Consider the following 18,340-nt stretch of genomic DNA (forward strand, 5'->3'; position numbering starts at 1 on the left):
ATTCTTTTTGGCGTTTGTGGGTGTGCCACTCAGTGTCAACATCAGCTGTGGATTAAATGCCGCGTCTCATTGACTCCGTAATATTATTGTAGTTCACATTAGTTTTTCTTTTGGCTCTCCTTAGAGGATTCGTGCAACACTATTTTGACAACACGTCACTCTCTCTATAGATTGAACCGACTCTCTCTAAGATGGTCGTGGGTATACTGGGTCATTCAGCCTGAACCGGAATTAAGATGTCTTAAAACAATAATGAGTTACGGAAGTCACCCCTGAAGCATCTTTGATATGTTTTCTTATGTCTCCTACAGATGATGTGCCTTGGTAAAATAGTGTGCTTACTGGAAGAAATGATGGTCTCAGGTGTGTAAATCACACAGGGGAGATATGCAAAGCCGCGATGTCTGATCCATCCGGCTTGTTCCCTGGCTGTTTTCTGCAGAGGACACAAGCCTTTGGAAGAGCACTTCTCAGTTAGGGAGGACTTCCCTGTATAGGGGCCTGGACAGCATACTCGAAAGATGATTAAAGAGAGTTTCTTTATAAGTTACCTTTAAGAGGGAAAAGGAAATGCCTGGTTTATGAGCCAAAACAAATGGGGGCTAGTAGAGATCAAACACTTAAGGTAGAAAAGGAAGAGAAAGGAGTTTGAGCAAGAAGAGAGATGGGTCTGGGTTAAGTTGGCACTTCCAGGGTGTCAGAGTGGCTGACCCCTCCGTATAGGGAGTGACTGGCTAGCTTACTGTCGGACTTACAGTAGGACCAATTGGTTAGCACGAGCATAGCCTCCCAGGTACCGAGGCATAGGAATTGTGGGCAAGTGTCTTCAGTGTTAGGGTAATAAACAGTAGAAGCAAAAACAGATATGGAAACACCTCCTGATTCCCGGGGAAATGTCAAGCTCTGTTCAACATCACTCTCATAAATGTTTGCATGGGAATGCTGTTCCCAGGAGCCTCATGCTGTCCTGAGGAGTGCTCAGTGGATCCTGGCCAGGAGGTCCGTGCCAGCAGAGATCAGAGCTGCTGATACACTTGGCCACATGATTGCAAAGCAGTGGTGGGTTCTGTCTTGTATTTATACAACCAACAGAAATAATCTATTTTAGAGAAAACAGGCAAAAAAGAGAGCTGAGGGTAGCAATTTCATCGTCTGCTCTGTAATTTAGTGTAGTATTCTCTGCTGAAGGAGAAAATCGTCCCTATGTTAACAGACAGTGGAGGATGAGAGAAGGAAGGATCAAACAATTTGGACACTGGTCCTGGAATTTTCATTGTGTTGGGAAGGGAGGAAAAACTTTTGACTTTTTCTTTTTTCCATTTTATTTATTTTTAAATGTTTTATTTATTTTGGAAAGAGTGCAAGCTGGGGCAGGGCGGAGAGAGAGGGACAGAGGATCCAAAGCAGGCTCTGTGCTGACAGCAGCAGCAAGCCAGATGTGGGGCTCGAACTCACAAAACGCGAGATCGTGACCTGAGCCAAAGTCGGACGCTCAACAGGCTGAGCCACCCAGGTGCCCCTCTCTTTCCATTTTAACATCGTAGAAACACATTGGCTGTTTGTGGAGTCAGAGGCACAGATTGAGATATAGATGGATAGACAAATAGCAGGGTGGGCAGTGTAATAATAGGTAGGATAAGAGGAAATGAGAGTACTGGCCAAGGACGTGGGCTCTGAAGCCAGACTGCTGCCTGGGATTGAGTCACAGCCATGACTAATATGTGATCTTGGGCAGGTTATGTACCCTCTCTGTGGCCCAGTGTCCTCCTCTGTAAAATGGGGTGATAAGACTACATACCTCAGGGAGCCTGGCACCAAGTGAGCCAATAACGGTTTGCTTTTATTTTATCATTATCATTAGTATAACTTACCAGGATATAAAGAGAGAACAGAGGAGAATTATTTACCCCAGCCTGAGGAGGTCAGAGAGAATCACCTACCAGGGGTCGTGGACATGGTGGGCTGGGCTGAGTCTCAGATGATCGGTAGGAATTGGCAAGAGAGGAGGGAGATAACATTCCCATTCCGGCAGAGTGCGGTCTGTGGGTGTGGAACAGGGCATCTGTGAGGAAGGTTTTTATGTGATTTATATTTTTTGAATCACCACTGCTGCCGTATTTGAAACATAGGTGAACACATGTATAGAAGTCACAGTGGTTTTTTCCAGTCCACAGAAAATGACTAGAGTGCAAGAAGGTCCAAGAACATCTTGTGACGTCTCCCCGACTCCCCAGGGTCTGTAGTCTCCCCGTCTCCCTGTCTCCCCAGGGTCTGTAGTCTTCAGCTGGATTTATTGCTGGAATCTGTTGTATCGTAGACCCAGGCCTTGCTTTCCCTCAAGAGGGTGATCCAGACGGAGAGCCACGGAACGTTTTCAAACAGGGGAGCCATGATGGGAATGGTTATTCAACATCTATTTCAGTGAGCCCCCTTTCAGCATGCCTGTTTGTGTAGCTGATGCTAATAAATAAAAAAAAACTACATTTCCCAGACTGCTTGGCAGCTATGTAATTTTGGTTCCACCAATCAGGTGTGAGCCGAATTCTGGCCTCCTTCAAGTGGGGAAAGAGGCATGGTAGGAAGCTTCTGTTGCAGGTGTATCTCTCAACAGGTCTGGCGTACCTCTGAAGCCAGTGGTTCCAACAGGGGCTTCCTGAGTCCCCAGATTCTATCTGAGGTTGGCAACCCTGGGGCCAGCTGTTGAAAGGGCAGCTTACTGGTTTGTTTACACAGCCGCCTCCTGAGGGTGGTGGTTTGCTGGCAGGAGAACCCAGTGAGCGCATGTCTGGTGGTGGCTGTATCCTGAACCCAGATCCTGCTTTCTTTCTCCCTTTAGATGGTACAGAGTCAGCCCCCCTCTCTGTGTCTCCTTTCCCCTGCCTGTAGCCCTTTATTAAGGTCGTAAAGTCATGTGGTCTCTAACACAGGTTGGGGAAAGGAATCTCGGCGCTGGGTCTGGGTTACCTTCCCCCCAGAAGGCACCCGGGCTTCTTAGGCAAATTTCCCCACACCCCCCCTTTATGCAAATGTGACCGTTTGCCTCCTTTACCTCCCCAGACACCCTGCCACAAAGTAATGCCACTTTGTGGGGGAAAGAGTGATACAGCCTTGGCGGGTAATGCTGATACAGCAGGCCAAATGATGTAGGTTAACAAATGGAGGGTCAGGGGTTTCCAGGTAATTTAGAAAGGAAGCAAGTTGAGGCAGGAATAAGGAGCTGTCCTCTGAAGTGGAAAGAATGATCTTTCAGGATCTTGAAGCAAACACTTAAAGAGAAGGGAGATGAGTAAACTGTAGGACTGACCTGGGGTGGGGTGACCTACACCAGGCCCGGCAAGGTTTCTCCCAGTCCTGGAGACGGTCCCCATGTGCGTTGTGTGGGCCGTGCCCTGCACTCAGTCGGACGCCTGACCAAGGGCACTGAGCAGGAACTGAAATGCAGCCCACGCCCCACTTGCCAAGCAGAGGGCCCAGCACGGGGCTGTGTGCTCCAGGAGGAAGGGGAGGATGCCTTTGAAAAACCACACTGAGGTGTCATAGGAACAGCCCTAGTTCCAGGTGATGGGACAGGGAGGAGAGGCCCGGATGCTGTCCATGTCAAAGGCTTCCGACACCTGGAAGGGTGTCCCCTCCCTACCCCAAGGCACAGACATCCCGTGTGCAGAGCTCTCTTCCCAGCCCTCCTCCAGCTCTGCCGGAGACAGCAGGTTGCCCTTTTATTACGTAACCGCCCGCAACGGGCAAGGTGGCGTTGACTTTGTTGTTGTTTCCTCTGCCAAGTGTTTTCATGCTGTAAACTGCACATTACGAACTCTACAGTCATTCTTTGGACCTTAAAAATTGCTTAGGAGGGAAGAGGGTGTGGGGAGGAGGGGGAGGAGGAAGACGGGGAGACAAAGTCCTCTTGGATCGCAAACTGTCACTTTCCCTTCTAGAGTGACTAACTGCATTCGGTCTTTTGTGCCTTGCCTGGGGAACACGTTCAACAAGTATAACAGTGAATCAGGTTGTTTAGAGCAGTGCTTTGAAGACTCCAGGCTTTCTGCTGTAACAGCAGTGCGGGCTGTGTGTTCCGTCTGGAACCACATCCACCGCAGACAACAGGTCGGACTGGAATGAGCTGCTTGGGCACCAAGGCCCTCAGCTTGCTGGCACCTGGGAAAACCCTCTAGGGAGCGCGGCCGAGCCGGCACACGGGGATGTGGCGGCAACAGCATGTGGGCAGCCCCCGTGCACTCTGGGCACAAAAAAAAAAAAAAAAAAAAAATGAAAGAACACGGTTTGTAGAAAGTCTGCTTTGCGCAGTTTGAACCGGAAGTGTGAATCGCTAAAACCGCTTTGTAAAAAGCACCAACGCACAGAAGCCCTCGGCTCCCCGGCTCGCCATGGCCTGCGTTTACTGTTTTCGCGCGCACCTGCCCAGCTCCCAGCAGTCAACAGTGCTGCTCGGGCCTGAGACTCTCTCTGGACACAGCGCCCTCGCTTCTCAGGCAGGGGGACTCGGAAGTGTGTCTCTGGTCACCCAGGGTTCCCCAGCAGGACTGTGCTGCTTGTCTCCCTTCCCCACTGCCCTACCGATGTCTCCTGAAACCTCCCACCACAGCCGTTGGCACCGAAATCCTCCTGTCAGCGCCCAGGTCTGGGGGACCCCAAACTGAAACATCCTCCTAGCTTTATCCGTTTCGTTAAAATCTGCTCTCCTCCTTTGTTTAAATAGGTTTAACTCTGCTATAAATTTTTCATTCTCAAACTTAACACCAGGCTGGAGTGGCTCCTCCATCCAACCAACTTGTTTGATACAAGGCGTACCCAAGTTTCAAAAGCCCTCGCATGATTCTTAAGGAACTTTGCCACTTCTTTGCTAGACTGGGATGTGTTGTATTACGTACTTGTTCTGGTACCTGAATCATAGGTGAGCTTTCTCTTGGAAAATTTATTTTCTGATAGATTATGTGAGTGGCGTCATGTTTTAAATATATTAGGGGAATTTAGATCTCAAACTAATTCTCTTGTGAGTCCTTTTATAAAACAAACCCAAATTTATGAATTTTCATGTATTTTTCTTTCCTTAAAGTGAACCATACCTACCTTGATCTAAATGAGACTTCACCAGGGCGCCTGGGTGGCTCAGTCGGTTGAGCGTCCGACTTCAGCTCAGGTCACGATCTCGCAGTCCGCGAGTTCGAGCCCCGCGTCGGGCTCAGGGCTGATGGCTCAGAGCCTGGAGCCTGCTTCCGATTCTGTGTCTCCCTCTGTCTCTGCCCCTCCCCCGTTCATGCTCTGTCTCTCTGTCTCAAAAATAAATAAACGTTAAAAAAAATCTAAAAAAAAAAAAAATGAGACTTCACCTACAGTCTCCTCCATTTTTTAAAAATTTTTAAGTAATCTCTGCACCCAACATAGGGCTCACATTTACAACCCTGAGATCAAGAGTCATATGCTCTATTGACTGAGCCAGCCAGGCACCACTAGTCTCCCCTGTTTTATTTTATTTCTTTTATTTAAAATATTTTTTTCATGTTTATTCATTTTTCGAGAGACACGGAGCAAGCAAGGGAGGGGCAGAGAGAGGGAGACACAGAATCCGAAGCAGGCTCCAGGCTCTGAGCTGTCAGCACAGAGCACGATGTGGGGCTCGAACCCACGAACTGCGAGATCATGACCTGAGCCAAAGTCGGACGCTTAACCCACTGAGTCACCCAGGGGCCCCTCCCCCCATTTAAATGCTACTTCTGCTAGTGTCATTTACCCTATTTCCAAGGATCTAATACAGAACCATCTGAAATACAATATCGATGGTACAGAGCCTACAGGAAATTAGTTTTGTTCTCCAGCTTCACTTTAGGACTACTGTAATGTGTCTTTTTCTCTCATTAATTTGTGGAGAGATGCTGTATAAATCACTGACTCTGCATTCTTCCATTTTCCAGCATATTAATCAATTAATATTTGAGGTTGTATGAAGTAAAGAAAAAATGGGACTGTAGTCCTTTCTGAGAAATAAAATATTAGAGCTCATTTCAGCATAAAAGTAATGCAAATACACAGAAAACTAGAATTCAGAAAAGTAGAAGAAAGGCATCAATATTTCTTCTGTATAATGAAACTCAGCATCACATGTTAGTTTATTTTCTATCTTTCTATGTGCAGCTTTTGTGTTTTAATTTTCATCGTGGCATAAGCATGTTCTATGTTATTATCTCTTGTTGGACATCAGATATCATCTTTTTTTAAATGTTTATTTATTTGGGGGGGGGGAAGCACAAGTGTGGGGAGGGGCAGAGAGAGAGGGAGACACAGAACCTGAAGCAGGTCCCAGGCTCTGAGCTGTCAGCACAGATCCTGACGCGGGGCTCGAACTCACAAACCGTGAGATCATGACCTGAGCCAAAACCAACAGTCAGACATCTAACTGACCGAGCCACCCCAGCATGCCAAGATGAGTTTCTATACCTCTCCTCTGCATATACTGAGACCCTGCTCTGTGTGGGGCACCTTGAAGGAGCCAAAGATGAGTAAGACACAGCATCTGTCTGCCAGGAGCTTGGCATCTAGAAGAGGAATGCAGAACTGTCGTCCATAAATAACAGCAGTTCATAAGAAAGTTCTACCTAGGGTATTATGAGGGCACAGAGGAACAAGTCTCTGACTCTAGCTAGTGAAGGGTTTTAGGAGCATGAGTAAGATTTTTCCAGACAGTGCAGATGAAGAAAATAAAATAAATCAGGGGTATGTGATAGCAATGAGAGGAGGGCAGGAGGGCAGCAGCAGTAGAAAGAGCAGATAGGAGACGCCTCTCTGAAGAGGTGACATTTATTTATTTTTGTCATTTTTTTTTACGTTTATTCATTTCTAAGAGACAGAACAGAGCGTGAGCAGGGGAGGGGCAGAGAGAGAGGGAGACACAGAATCCAAAGCAGGCTCCAGGCTCTGAGCTGTCAGCACAGAGCCCGATGCGGGGCTCGAACTCATGAACTGCAAGATCATGACCTGAGCTGAAGTCGGACACTCAACTGACTGAGCCACCCGGGTGCCCTGAGGTGACATTTAAACTGAGACCTAAGTGACAAGAAGTTTTCAGCCACTCAAGGACCCAGTAGAAGAGTGTTTAAGGCAAAGGAGCAGCAAGCACCAAGGAGATGGGAGTGATCTTGGCTTGTTCAAGGAAGAGCACGGTGGGAACGACACGAGTGAAAGGGAGTGGAGTAGAGTTGACCTCAGGGAATTGGAGAGGAAAGTAAAAGCGGGTCAAATGAAAGGACAGCAGGGCAGCTCTGAGAGCCCAGCAGCTATTGGAGAACATGAATCAGGAGCGGTTCTAACACATAAGATTGCGTGACTTTTTCAACACTGCCTAGGAGCACCGGAAGTAGAGAGGGCACATGGAGGGATTGATATATGGTTGGAGGTTGCAGAACAAGCGTAGCAAATAGACAGTGGGGTAGAGGAGGGGGGGAATGGAGAGTTTGTAGTGTTGTGTTCTCAAGTCCAGGCTGGATAAGAAAAGAACGGAAGGTGAGAAGGTTGGAAGGTAAGAGTGTGACATACAGGGATAAAACAGAAGGCTGGGGGATTGGAGGCCTCAGAGGGTTTACAGAGCTTATGTGACAGACACAAGGTAGAGAGAAAGCTGGAAGGATAAAGGGTTTTACTCTGAGAGAAGAATACTGGGGTTTAAGAAAGCAGAGTTCACACAGCTTTGGGTGATGTCAAGGTCCATTGCTGAGGTAAAATGGAGGTGATGGTTGCAGAGGTGATCAGAGAAATGTGGTGTAAGATAGGGTCTTATCTTATTTCATCAAATCAAAGCTTTGGTGTGTCAAAGGACACCATCAAGAAAGTGAAAAGACATGGGGCGTCTGGCTGGCTCAGTTGGTAGAGCATGTGACTCTTGATCTCGGGATTGTGAATCCGAGCCCCGTGTTGGATGGAGAGACTACTTAAAAATAAAATCTTTAGGGGCGCCTGGGTGGCTCAGTCGGTTAAGCGTCCGACTTCACCTCAGGTCACGATCTCACGGTCCGCGAGTTTGAGCCCCACGTCCAGCTCTGGGCTGATGGCTCAGAGCCTGGAGCCTGCTTCCAATTCTGTGCCTCCCTCTCTCTCTGCCCCTCCCCCGTTCATGCTCTGTCTCTTTCTGTCTCAAAAATAAATAAATAAAAATTAAAAAAAAAATAAATAAAATCTTTAAAGGGGCACGTGGATGACTCAGTCGGTTAGGTGTCCCACTCTTAATTTCAGCTCAGGTCATGATTCCAGGGTCATGGAATCGAGCCCCATGTCAGGCTCCACACTGGTCATGGAGGCTGCTTAAGATTCTCTCCCTTCCTCTTCCTCTGCCCCTCTCCCTTGCTTGCATTCTTATGCTCTCTAAATACATGAATAAAATAAAATAAAATAAAATAAAATAAAATAAAATAAAATCTTTTTAAAGTGAAAAGACAAGCAACAGAATGGGAGAAAATATTTGCTAATAACTTATGTGATGAGACTTGTATAAAAAATGTATAAATAACTGGGGCCCTAGGGTGGCCTAGTCAATTAAACATCTGACTCTTGATTTCGGCTTAGGTCATTATCACATGGTTTGTGAGATTGAGCCCCATGTCGGGCTTTGTGCTGACAGCGCCGAGCCTGCTTGGGATTCTCTCTCTACTTCTCTCTCTGCCCCTCCTCTGCTCGCGCATGGTCTGTCTCAAAATAAATATTTAAGAAAAATGTATAAATAACTCTTACTACTCAATGATAAAAAGATAGGTAACCCACTTAAAAATAGGCAAGGAATCTGAATAGATATTTCTCCAAAGATGACACATGCACATGGTCCATAAGCACATGAAAAGATGCTCAACATCATTAGCCATCAAGGAAATGCAAACCAAAAGTACGATGAGATACCACTTCATACCTACTAGAATGGCTACAATCGAATATTCAGATAATAAACAAGTGTTGGCAAGGATATGGAGAAATTGGAACCCGCACACATTGCTAGTGGGAATGTAAAATGGTGCAACTGCTTTAGAAAATAGTTTGGCAGTTTCTTAAGATGTTAAAATTAGAGTTACTGTATGACCCAGCAATTTCACGCTTAGGTATATACCCAAGAGAAATGAAAGCATATGCCCATACAAACACTTGTGCCCAAAAACTCATGGTAGCATTACTCAGTAGCCAAAAGTGGCAACAATGCGGACGTCCATCAACTGACAAATGAATAAGTGAAATACGGTATATCCACGCAGTGCAGCGACTTGGATGATCCTTGAAAATGTCACGCTAAGTGAATGGAGACAGTTACTACTTAGAGTTAGTAGTTGCTCAGAGTAGATTGGGGGATGGAAATAAGCATTTTCTTAATGAAATAGAACAGAATAGGCTAGATTAGATTAGACTGGATCAGGTCTTTACATCTTAGCTCAAGTACCATTTTCTCAGGAAGTCTTCCCTAACGAGGCCAAATCCCCCTCTCTTGGAACCTGTCCTTGATAGCACTAAGCACTAAGGTTGGAAGCTGCTGTTAATTTGCAGGATGATTGGATGGACATTGGGATCCCAGGATGTGAATATAAATACATTGCATCTGCCGCACTTAGCCCAGTCGATAGCACGTATAGCAGGTTATTTGTAAGCATCTGTTCAAGGAGGGAAGGAAAGAAGCTGGTCAGCGGGGGCTCAAAGCTGTAGTTGCAAAAAACACAGTAACCTAGCAGGAAAGGAATAAAATGGGGGATGTAGGTAGATGAGGTCTCTAAAATAAAGATCTCTAAGAGAATGTGTTTCAAACTGGGGGGTCACAACACGTTAGTGAATTGTGAGAATGATATACTAAGTTGTGGCCAGAATTTTTTAATGAAATGGAATGGGATAGGATAGAAAATATTGGAGAGGCACCTGGCTGGCCGAGTCGGTGGAGCTGGTGACTCTTGATCTCAGGGTCATGAATTCAAGCCCCACATTTGACATGGAGCCTACCTAAAAAAAAAAAAAAAGAAAAGAAAAGAAAAGAAAAGAAAAGAAAAAACATATCAGAGAAAATACCACATACCAAGAGTAAACATTTTCAAGAAACTTTTGTTTGAATTATATAGATTATATATATATATATATATATATATATATATATATGGCAGTATCATAGCCAATGAGGTTTATCTGAGGCGTGATTATTGCTATAATATATATTGTATATGTATATACACACATATACATACATACCCATACACATGTGTGTGTTGTGTCATGATTTTACTATGTTCCAATTTTTAAAAATTGAGACACTCCTGCCCATACCCTCTGGTTCAAACATTTATGACTGTAATTCTTTTCTGAAGCTCTGATCATTTTAGCAGCTTGAGAATCACTGAATATAAGGCTTTTGATGATTTGCACAGCATTTTTAAAAAGTCATTTGTTAAGTACAAATTAAACATTAATTTCTCAAGTGTAAATTTAACACTGGTGGAATTTCTTAAGTATAAACATTAATTTGAGCTTTTAAGAACAAGTCAAACAATGGTTGCAATCTTTATTAGAATATTTTTTCAGTCTCTCAAACGTATCAACAAGTATGATTATTTCTAATCGTTTCTGATTAACAAACCGAGGAAGCCAGTGTTGAGTTATGTGGCAAAACGCATGTCCTTGATTTAATTTCTATTACCATGAGTTATTTCAAAACAGTTTAATGCCAAGATTTCTTTCAATGTGTGCAGCACGTCACGTGTGCTTAACATTTCTTTCGTTTGGGAAGCATGTGTGGTGGGCGCACAGGGGCTTTGGAGCCATTCTGGTCTGCAAGGAACCCTGGGTTTGCCACTTACTAGCTGTTTGACATTGGACAGGTTGGTGTGGTAGGATCTTGGCTTCCTTGTCTATAAAACAGAGAAAGTGATTTAGGTGGAAATTACCATTTGTAGAGGTCAAAATTGGTCCACTGTTGGCAATTTCATGTGGCTCAACCTAGTGATTATCTTACGGTGTGGTTGTGAAGATCAAGCAAGACAATATTTGTTTAATACCTGTCACCATGCACATTTAATATTAATATTCCCTTTGATAAAGACAAAAAATGTTAGCGTCATTGTTGAATTATCTCTTTAAATTGGCAGCATATACATTGGTCCATTGCACATTATGTACTTATTTAATGTCTGTCTTGCCTTTTTGCAGAAAGAATTTAAGAAGACTGTTTTGCACATAGTTAGTACTGAATAAATATTTGGATACTAGTGAATTGATGTTTCTGTTTAGCTTTGTTTCCTTGGTCATTTATGAGCCATCATTTGGTACTTTGCTAGAATTGGATGAAACGTTAGAGAGCCCAATATGGACTGTTGTCTCCCAAGAGGATGTAAGAAAATCTTGTTTTGTACTTCTGTGACAGGTATTTCTTTCCAGGGAGCCAGCCCCATGCAGTGGTGTCTGGTGAATGTTTAACAGAACTCTCTGGAGTTCAGGGTGTGTGGGTGGTGGTGGTGGACCTGATCTGCAGCGCCGACCAATTTCTGTGCTGATACTTCCGTCACTGCTGCTTTCAGGCCATGAACTTGACATCGCTGGATGCACAGTTGGGAAGAGATGAGTATAATGAGCTTTCTGAGCTAGAATCAGGTGCTCCAGCCACACTGCTGGCCCCAAGACTCGTGAAACCCACCCTGAGGGCAGTGCTCTCTAGACTGGGACTGACAGTGCGTGCAGGATTTTTGATTTATATTTATGCTGCTAATAAAGAAGTTTCATAATTACTGAGTATTTTTGAAAAACACAACTGAACAGAATGGCTGGAAAAGGGGGACAAAACAATAATTATAATATTTATTATTATCCTACATCTGTATGACACCTTCTCATTAAATTGCTTTTCTTGATGAGACAACCTGCAGGGTTTTTCTCTTTTTTCCTTTTGTCAACCTGTTATTTTAATGACTAAAAGACCAAGTAGGTGTTCCCCCCAAAAAGTGCTATGTAATTTTATATATTGACTCCCTTGATGAGCTAACTGGCTCAGATCTTGGGAAACTCCTTTTTTTGTGGGACTGTAAATTTCAACATCTTTTTTTTTTTTAAATGTGAATCACAATTGGGGGAATTGCTAAGGAAACGGATCATTTTATCAGTGATATATTTAAAGATTTTAAAAATGGTTCTGCAGTGGGACTCCCGGGTGGCTCAATCGGTTGAGCGTCCACCTTTCGATTTCTGCTCAGGTCATGATCCCAGCGTCATGGGATCGGCCCCCACTGTCGGGCTCTGCGCTGAGTGTGGAACCCGCTTGGGATTCTCACTCTCCCTCTGCCCCTCTCCCCTGCTCGCGCGTGTTCTCTCTAAAATAAAAACAAATTAATTGAAAAATCCTTCTGCAAATAAAATGTTTTACTCTAAATCAGGGATACTAAATGGGAGGTGGTATCGTCCTGGGGCGGGGATAGATTTTAGAAATAGATGGTGGTAGTTTTTGTTGTTGTTGCAGTGATTGGGGAGCACTGTTGAAATCTAAAGGGTCCGGCCAGAGATGCTAGAATTGGAAATTGTCCCATGTTCTGAATGACCTTCAAATCTTTTTTTTTAAGAGAGAGAGAGAGAGAGAGAGAGTGCACATGACAGCAGGGGAGAGGCAGAGAGAGAGGGAGAATCTTAAGCAGGCTCCACATTCAGTGTGGAACCTGATGCAGGGGTTGATCTGATGCTGAGATCATGACCTGAGTCGGAATCGAGTCAGACACTTAACCGACTGAGCCACCCAGGCACCGTGACCTTCAGAGATATTCTGCTGAGCTGTCATGTTGATGAAAATAAGCACCCACGTTTCCAAGATGCAAGCATCTTTTACAAGGATGCTTGCATTTAGTTTTGCTTCGAACCCTCCAAAAGTTGTTCACCATGTTGGGAAGTCTTAGCAACATTGGTGGTAACTGATTTTGCCACTAGGGCACACCTGTGTCAGTCTTTGTCTTGCACCGTCACTCACAGTGATGGTATGACAGTGTAAGCGTTCGGCTCCTCTATTTTGTCTTCTAGCATCGCTGTGCCTGAGTTTACATTTTGAGGTGCATGTTATTTTATTATAAATTACTTATTTTTATTTTTCCTTTCTATCGGCGTTACGTTGATTGTTTTTTACAATTATGCGTAGGGGTATGTGGTATCACCTGTGAGTTTCATTTCAGGTTAGTACAGGAGGGCTACTGAGTATGTGTTATTAAAGGAGTCATTGGGTCTGAGACCCAATAACTAATCTAAGTGGCTAATCCTTAGCATGATATGGCAATGCCATTTCTTTTTCCACGGTCCCAGCATATCTTCCTACCATCTGACATCGCATTCCCTTGGCTTCAAGACTATAAGCAAATTGTTCACCTCTGCCCCAGTCACTACCATTTGTGGTCTAACGTAACAATTTTACCCATTTTCCTTATTTTTCCTTCCTGGCATCAGCTGAGCCATCGGCATTATTGCCACTGCCCACAGCGGCATCCGCCGACCATCATGAGAAAAAGCCATCGTCTGCGGAATTTTACCCATTTTTTAAAAAATTTTTTTTAACGTTTATTTTTGAGACAGAGAGAGACAGAGCACGAATGGGGGAGGGTCAGAGAGAGGGAGACACAGAATCCGAAACAGGCTCCAGGCTCTGAGCTGTCAGCACAGAGCCCGACGCGGGGCTCGAACTCGCAGACCGCGAGATCATGACCCGAGCCGAAGTTGGCCGCTTAACCGACTGAGCCACCCAGGCGCCCCTACCCATTTTCTAGATCAGAGTTGACAGTTTTGCCATTCGTTCTTCAGAACATTTGGTGACCTCTTGGAAAAGGACGTAGTCAAAAAGGCCAGTGGATCAGTTTTTACTGTTGTAAAATGAAGTGAGCCTAAATTTCCTTGAGTTTAGAATTTGCCCGTGAGGAATTCGGAGGCAGGCAGGAACGAGCACATCTGTTTCGTCTCATGCCTTACGTAGAGGCAATAAACACTCCGGTAAGAAAATAAGCACTTAGTGCTATGCACACAGTAACAAAAAATAAATGCATACTTTGAGCGGGACCCTAATATGAACCTACAGATCATGTTGTCAACACAGTGAAAATGAAAAACAATGCGTCGTCAGTGAATAAACTCGTAATGAACATGCAGGGCTCACCTTTGGCAAGAACGCAAAGTAGCTGGTGTTTGTTTCCAGCGCTTGTGTCTTCTCTCTTGGGTGCCCTTTTCTTCCCTCAGCACCTCCCACCACAGCGAGCCTAAGGCTCTCAGCCGGTCCTTTTCTGATTTGAAGGAGTCTCCCCGTCAGAAGGAAAGGGGTCTGGTACACCTTTTTTCTTACTAACTCTAGAATCTTTTTAGAGCAGATGGGCTGTCTTCGGAGAGGAGGATAGTGGTTACCTTGGACAGGCAGAAATGACTGGAAAGGAGCTCGAGAGCTTCTGGGGGAGCTGGTAATGTTGTGTTTCTTGTTTTATTGTGGTAAAAGATACATACCATAAAATTTACCAACTTGGCTGTCTCTAAGCGTACAGTTCAGTAGTGTTAAGTATATTCACATCGTTTTGAAGTAGATCTTTAGAACTTTTTCATCTTGTAAAACTGAAACTCTGTACCCATTAAACAATAACTCCTCATTTCTCCAGTGCCCTTGGTAATTGCCATTCTACTTCCTATTTCTATATATTTGACTACTCTAGATACCTTATATGGGTGGAATCATGCAGTATTTATCCTTTGGTGACTGGTTTATTTCACATAGTATCATGTCCTCAAATTTCCTCCATATTGTAGCACGTGACAGGATTTCCCTTCTAATGTTGTATTTATTTTTTTAATGGCATTTTTCAATGTTTACTTCTTTTTTTATATGAAATGTATTGTCAAATTGGTTTCCATACAACACCCAGGGCTCATCCCAACAGGTGCCCTCCTTAATACCCATCACCCAGCCTCCCCTCCCTCCCACCCCCATCAACCCTCAGTTTATTCTCAGTTTTTAAGAGTCTCTTATGGTTTGGTTCTCTCCCTCTCTAACTTTTTTTTTTCTTCCCCTCCCACATGGTCTTCTGGTAAGTTTCTCAGGATCCACATAAGAGTGAAAACATATGGTATCTGTCTTTCTCTGCCTGACTTATTTCACTTAGCATAACAGTCTCAAGTTCCATCCACGTTGGTACAAAAGACCATATTTCATTCTTTCTCATTGCCACGTAGTATTCCATTGTGTATATAAACCACAACTTCTTTATCCATTCATCAGTTGACGGACATTTAGGCTCTTTCCATAATTTGGCTATTGTTGAAAGTGCTGCTGTAAACATTGGGGTACAAGTGCCCCTATGCATCAGCACTCCTGTATCCCTTGGGTAAATTCCTAGCAGTGCTATTGCTAATGTTGTATTTCTTGATCTGTGTGCTGGTTACCTGAGTACACTCCCTTTGGGAAAATTCATCCAGTTGTGCACTCATTTTTTTTTAAAGTTTATTTATTTATTTTGAGAGAGACAGAGAGCTTGTGAATGGGGGAGGCACAGAGAGAGAGGGAGAAGCTCAAGCAGACTCTGCACTGACAGTGGGGCTCGAACTCGCGAACTGTGAGATCGTGACCTGACACTTAACCAACTGAGCCACACCGGCGCCCCCAGCTGTGCACTTACTGACTGGACCCACTTCTGTATGCATGTTATACTTCCAAGAAAGACTTTATAAATTAGACGGAGACAAAATTTAAAAATCATTACTACCGCTTCTACTAAGCTATTAGTAACTTGTGTTAATGTTTCCCAGGGATGTTTTGGAAGCACCAGTTAGAGAAGGCAACGCTTAACTCCAAGGGGTATGTGGTGAAGGCAGAACTTCAGAAGAGATGGCTTCACACAGGCCCTATTCAAATCTTCCTTGATGTGTGGCTCTGAGCCCCTTCATACAGAAGGCTGGTACTACCCATCTCAATCCAAAATCACTAAACACTAATACCCCCCCCCACCACCAAACAAGAGCAGAAGGTAAAGAAAAAAACCCACTGTCCTTAAAGAGGTAAATGAAATTGGGAAGAAAGCCCATTGAAGAAAATTTTAGGAGAAAGAACAAAACAGTGTTGGAAGAGGACAATCAGGTAGGGTTGTCACATTTAGAAAAACAAAAAGCCAAAAAGACAAATGATCAATACAGGACACCCATTGAAACTTGAATTTCATATAATCAACAAATAGGTTTTTAAAGTAGAAATATGCTCCAAATAGTGCACGGGACATACTTGTACTCAAAATATATTTGTTGGTGAGGCACCTGGGTGGCTCAATCAGTGCAGTGTCTGACGCTTGATTGTGGCTCCATTCATGATCTCAAGGGTTTGTGAAATTGAGCCTGGCATTGGGCTCTTCACTGACAGCGTGGAACCTGTTTGAGATTCTCTCTCTCTGCCCCTCCCCTGCTTGTGTTCTCTCTCTCTCTTTCTCTCTCTCTCAAAATAAATAAAAAACTTTAATATATACGTAAAAATTTGTTGTTTATCTGAAACTCACCTTCCACTGGGCATCCTGTATGTTTTACCTGGCAACCCTAGATACAAGGGAAGGAAGAGGGAGATAAAATCACAGGGAACATGAAAAATGTCTCTTCAATGCAGGGATCCAGCCCAAAGCCAGATTCTCTTACAACTACCTAGCATTGGATAACATTCCCTGTCCTAAATGAGGGAAAGAACTTTGCACTAGGAATCAGTTTAATTTTGCAATGAAGAAAAAATTGGACTTTTCTTAAATCTCTTGCTAGGGGTCCAGAGTTTAATCCAAATCCTTTCACATTTGCTGTTTTGCCGAGAGCTGAGTGACACAAACTGCCTGGGATAATGGTGTGGGGTTGCAGGCAGGAAGGGCAAAGGACTTCGTCAGAAAGACCTAGTGCCTGGTAGTGACTTGTCAGTTTTCATCTGAAGCGGTTTTTGATGTGTATAAATAGGGGTTGCCATTAAAAGTACTGCATCATTACTGGTGGGGAAAAACAAATTCCCGAACACTCCGCCCTCTCTATTCATCAAAGCCAAAGTGTCCAAGATTCACTCAAGGTGAATGAGAGCAGTTGTTCTGGAAGAGTTGGCTTTGTCACACAGTTTCTGATTTGCTCTGAAGCCCTGCGGTTAAACCCTTCTAACTCTGAGTCCATAAAGGGATAATAAGGCTTGATCAATGTAAGTTCTCAGGTTCATTGTTTAAAAGAAACAATTTTTAAAATTGCAAGTATATAATAATGAGGATTAAATAATTGACAAGATGATTCTAAGCTGAAGTTTCGCAAAGCCCATTTTAATGATTTATTGTAAAATCAGAAGTATAGTTGCGTGTAGTTAAAGGCAAACGTCCTTTAACTTGTTTGTTACTAGACATAGGTAAACTATATGTTCTGTGACCTTTTTAGACCATTAATTGCTTAGTAAGATTTTCTTTCATAGGTTTGAAGTAAACTTTGGCCTCGCTCGGGTGGAATTATCACCAAACTTTAAAACTGTGAAAGACTGAATTTATTACATGGGAGCTATATCTATGACTGTTATCAACTGGAGAGGTAGAATCTTGGTTGATAGTTTTTATGGCTTTATGAAACTGTCGACACCCTGACCTGCGTGTCCTCGCACAGTTTCCTTAGGTGTCTATAACCTCAGCTTCCTCATCTACAAAAATGAGGGGGTGGACCAGATGACCTCTACCCTCCAAGCTGTAAGACATTGTGACTAGATTCCACTAAAGGTGTGTCCATCTCAGGGTTAGGTGACTTAGAACAACTTACCTAGAACTTTTCTCAGTAGTGATGTTTATTATTTTAATAGGTAAAGGTAAGTAGAGTACACAACAAGTGTTATCAATTGCTTCCTGTCCCCTTGGAAATCTTTTGTGGGTAAATAATCAGAACTTGGGGGGAAACCAGAATGCCCATAAAGCAATAATGTCTAGATGGGACCAAGGATGAATGAGCTGAGATGTGGTTACTACAGGGGGAATAGGTTCCATGAGAGAGAGAGAGAGAGAGAGAGAGAGAGAGAGAGAGACACCTGTCTTTACTTCCCCAGATCGTGCTGGTTGGGAACAAGAGATTCACTCTTAGGACACTCTGCTGCCAGAAGCAACATCTTCTGTTTGATTCCCATAATGGCCAAGGAGAGCACGTAAGGGCAGCTGTGACATAAGACGGGACCACGCCTGAGGCTGAGTGTTTCCACTCACCACAAGTCTGAGGTGAACAGTCTGTAGGTAGCACCTTGGGGATCAGGCCTTCTCACCTCCAGAATCTTCATACCCGTTAAGTCAAGTGTTTAAGATGCAAATTATTTGGATCACGACACCCTTTTTGCTTCCACACTCAC

General features: G+C 43.9%; 1 non-coding gene across 1 annotated transcript; it reads right to left on the bottom strand.

The window, feature by feature from the left end:
- Nucleotides 1-13,424: 13,424 nt before the first annotated feature.
- LOC125932465 (small nucleolar RNA SNORD35) lies at nucleotides 13,425-13,511 on the bottom strand. The gene has a single exon (XR_007460626.1). It is a non-coding gene; the product is annotated as a small nucleolar RNA SNORD35 (small nucleolar RNA).
- Nucleotides 13,512-18,340: the final 4,829 nt, after the last annotated feature.

The sequence above is a fragment of the Panthera uncia genome, chromosome X, assembly GCF_023721935.1.
Source record: "Panthera uncia isolate 11264 chromosome X, Puncia_PCG_1.0, whole genome shotgun sequence".
Taxonomy (NCBI): Eukaryota; Metazoa; Chordata; class Mammalia; order Carnivora; family Felidae; genus Panthera; species Panthera uncia.